The 4,386-nt window shown below is 51.7% G+C and overlaps 1 pseudogene; it reads left to right on the top strand.

Annotated features, from left to right (window-relative positions):
- Window positions 1-2,002: 2,002 nt before the first annotated feature.
- Window positions 2,003-3,267, top strand: LOC102864092 (annotated as a pseudogene).
- The last annotated feature ends 1,119 nt before the right edge of the window (window positions 3,268-4,386 follow it).

Raw genomic sequence — 4,386 nt, forward strand, 5'->3', positions numbered from 1 at the left:
TGATTTGACAGTAGACACACACACACACACACACACACACAAATAATAAAATAAAAATAAAAAATTAAAAAAATATTTACAACCTCAAAAACCCCAGGGAAGGTCACTAGTAATCAGCTGGATGCCACTGAGTTCGATGTTCATATGCGTGTGAAAGCTGGACAATGAGTAAGGAAGATGAAGAACTGAGGAAGCTTTTGAATTGTTGGTGAAGAATGTTAAATATACCATGAACTGCCAGAAAAGCAAATAAGGCAGACTTGAAAGAAGTACAATCAGACCTGTCCTTAGAGGAGAGCATGGCACATTATCTCACATGCTTTGGGCTTGAGGTCAGGAAGGGCCAGTCTCTGGAGAAGGCATCATGTTCTGTCAAGCGGCATCGATCATTCTCCCGCCGTCAACTTGATTCAGACTCACGACGGCCCTCCCTCCACCAGGTTTCTTTTTCTTTCTTTTTTTTTTAATATTTTTTTTATTGGGAAAAACATACTGGGGGTACAAGGAGGTGAGGGTTGGGGGCAGAAGGGTGAGGATGGGCCAGGATGCAGTTGCAGACCTGCACAGTTTGGTCGGTGGGGGGAGCAGGTGAAGGAAATGATGAGGGTCCAGTGGGGACCAGACGCTACAGAGGAATGACAAGCATTTTCCAATAGTAATTAAACCAACTGTCTTATTGATTTGGGAATTGGATGCCGACTCTCTGGCTTCTTCATGCTGAACAGGGGCGTAGATATAAAGGGGGGAAGGGAGGACGCTTTATCACCTTACTGGTGTCCACCCGGTTTCTGAGGCTGTGGTCTTCACCAGAGGAAACTGCTCACCTGTCTCCAAGGGACAGCTGGTGAATTTGGACTTCGGACCTTTTTTTACACTAGGCACTGTTGTTGTTATGTGCCATAGAATCACCCGTGACTCATGGAGACTCTATGCATAAGAGCTCTGAACCCTGCTCTGCCCTGAGCTAATCTCACTGTCTCTGACACATCTACCCTCATTGCACCAGTTACTGTGTCAATTCATCTTACCCAGGGCCTTCCTCTCTTGCTTTGTCCCTCTGCCCTTCCAAGCATGATGTCCCTTTCCAAGGACTGGTCCCTCCAGGCAACATGCCTATAGTAATGTGAGACAGAGCTTCAAAACCCTTGCCTCTGAGTAGCAACGCTCTTCAGGACAAACCGGCTTCTTCTCTTGGTGGTCCATGGTATGCTCAATACTCTTATCCAACCACAACTCAAAGGCTTCAATTCTTTTTCTGTCATCTTTGGTCATTGTCCAGATCTCTGATCATATCAAGTAATTATAAAGACCACGGCCTGGATCAGGTGCACCTTAGTCTCTGGACTGACGTTGCTTTTCAGCAGACAAATTTACCTAATGCAATTGTACTTTGATTTCTTGACTGCTAGTGCCAAGACATGTTGATTGTGGACCCCAGAAAACTGAAATTATTAATAATCTCAATTTTAATACAATGTCATGAGCAGCAGGATAATATCCATACCCATACAAGGAATACCTGTTAATACCACCATCATTCAAATATATACACTAACAACCACAGCCAAAGAGAAGGAAATAGGTGATTTCTACCAACTTTTGCAGTCAGAAATCGATCGAGCATGCAACCACAATGCACTAGTAATAATGAGTGACTGTGACGTGGAATTTGGGAACTGAGAAAGATCAATAATTGGAAACCATAGGCTGGGTGACAGAAATGAGGCTGGAGATAAAATAATGGGACTGTATACAGTCAATGATTTATTTGTTACAAATCCTTTTATAATGGGGGGAAAGGTTGGGAGGGGAGAAAAGTGCAACAATGAATGAATGGAAACCCAAAATCTCTGTAAATTTTCATTGACATTAATAACGAAAAAATTAAAAAAATCCTTTCCTAAGAAACATAAATGACGCCATCTTTGGTGAAGGTTCTGAGTTTCACCTTCTCTGTGGAACTCTGGCACCTAAACCTTCGCTGTCCGGTCCGCGCCACACCATGGCCACCCAACTGCCCTCCCAAGTGCGCCAGAACTACCATCAGGAGTGGGAGGCCGCCATCAACTGGCAGATCAATGTGGAGCTGTACGCGTCCTACCTGTACCTGTCAGTGGACTACTTCAACCGCGACGAACTCAAGAACTTCAGGCCTTCATCCTGCGCCAGGCCCGCGCGGAGAGGCCCGCGCGGAGAGGCCCGCGCGGAGAGGCCCGCGCGGAGAGGCCCGCGCGGAGAGGCCCGCGCGGAGAGGCCCGCGCGGAGAGGCCCGCGCGGAGAGGCCCGCGCGGAGAGGCCCGCGCGGAGAGGCCCGCGCGGAGAGGCCCGCGCGGAGAGGCCCGCGCGGAGAGGCCGCTGCCCCTGCAGAACCAGCGTGGGGGCCCCACCCTGCTCCGCGACACCAGCAAGCCCGAGAGCCACGACTGGGGCAGCGGCCTGCCTGCCCCAAGCATGCCTCCCACCTGGAGCAGAGCGTCGACCAGAGCCTCCTGGACCTGCACCAGGTGGCCTCTGAGAAGGGCTGCCCGCAGCTGTGCCCTGGAGACCCATTTCCTGCAAGAGCAGGTGATCTCCATCAAGCAGCGTGGCAATTACTTGACCAACTTGCTCAACATGAAGGTCCACGACCCCACTCTGGCTGGCTACCACTTTGATGGTTCACCCTGGGTGACAGTGACAAGGAAAATTGAGAGTTGGCCACCAGATGACTCCCCTTCTCCAAGATGTCCAGCAGGCATGCTACAGTTCCAGCACCTCCACTTCGATTTCCTCCCCCCAAGCCTCACATTTCTTCTAATAAAGTGTTCTTGCTTGTGTTAAAAAAAAAACAAACAAATGGTGACTGTACACATGAACCTCACCCGATGGCCTACACAGGAATCAGATTGATTATATCTGTGGAAAGAATCATTGGAGAAGCTCAGTATCAGCTGTGAGAAGTAGACCTGGTGCTGATTGTGGAACAGACCATGAACTAGCCATAGGCAAGTACAAACTGAAGAAAATTAATCCACGAGAACCAAAATTTGACCTTGAGTCTATCCCACCTGATTTTAAAAACCATCTCAGGGTCAAGTTTGAGACCTTGAACTCTAAGGCCAAAGAGCTGTGGGAAGAGCCTCATTCGCTCCCTAAATCTAATGGAAGAGAAGCATTGAGACCTTTGAGTTTGTGGTGTTGGAGAAGAGAACTGAATATTCCGTGATCGGCCAGAAGAGCAAGCAAGTCTCTGGGAGAAAGTGCAACCAAGATGCGCCTTCAAGATGAGCACGGTGACACTCCTCCCATACTCCAGGTATGTTGTCAGGAGGGACTTGTCCTTAGAAACAGACATCATGCGGGGAAAGGTGGAGGGTCTGAGAACAAAAGGGAGACCTTCAACAAGAGGACCTGACACAGGGACTGAGACGACGGGCTTGAGGGTATCAGAGACGGTGAGGATGACACAGGACAGGGCAATGGTCAGACTGCTGTCCACAGGGTGGCCGTGACCCGAGGGCGCCTAATAACATGCTAGGCATTCTTGTCTAAGTGAAAATAGGGTCTCTCACAGGACTCAGATGAATTAAAATGAGGAGCTTATCTGGGCATTCCTGCCCTAAATGTTGGGGTCACTGCTGACCCACCCAGCTCTCCCATTAATCCGCACCCCAATTCCTCCAGGTACACTGCTTTATTTCCTGGCTGTAACAGGTCCTAGAATAAGCCTGGCACTCACTGGTGCTGCTGGGTGTCCTGGAGTCGCCCCAGTTCATGGCGACCCTATGCACAACTGACAGAAAGGCTGCCTGATGCCTGTGGTACTGTGTCATCTCCTGACCGGCTGCAGAAGAGGATTGCCTGGCCTTTCTTCCTAGTCCTTCTTAGTCTGAAAGCTCAGCTGATGTGTGCTCAGCATTGTAGCAACACACACGCTGTGGAAAGGGTGGTGGCTGCGCATGGGGGCACCTACATGGGAGCCCCGGCACTTGGAAGGTTCCTATCTGGAGCCCCCAGGGCCCCAGCAGGTGAAGGCATGTCCTAGCTGCAGCCCCAGGTGGGTCTTGGCGCCCAGTGCTCAGGTCTCAATGTTAAGAGCCCTGGGCTGGAGCTGGGGGTCGCCTCCCTGGTGGACTGTGGCCTTGGACCATCCCCTCGGGTCCTTACTGGCGTTTCTTGCACTGTACCCCTCCCGGCCCCCACGCGGCCTCCGTGCGGCCTGCGGGGACTCGCTCAAGGTCACCCTGCCGGGGCTCCCCGCGAGGCGGGTTTCGGGGGGCGGGCCCGGGGGCGGGGCGGCGGCCTCCTTTTGTGCGGCGGGGCCGGGCCGCGAAGGTGCGGCGCTTCCTGCTCGGCCGCCGCGCTTCCTTTTATAGCAGCCGCGCCGGGCGCTGTCGGGGCCCTGCA

The sequence above is a fragment of the Elephantulus edwardii genome, unplaced genomic scaffold (genome assembly GCF_000299155.1).
Source record: "Elephantulus edwardii isolate Elephantulus edwardi_28Jun2011 unplaced genomic scaffold, EleEdw1.0 scaffold00003, whole genome shotgun sequence".
NCBI classification, from domain to species: Eukaryota; Metazoa; Chordata; class Mammalia; order Macroscelidea; family Macroscelididae; genus Elephantulus; species Elephantulus edwardii.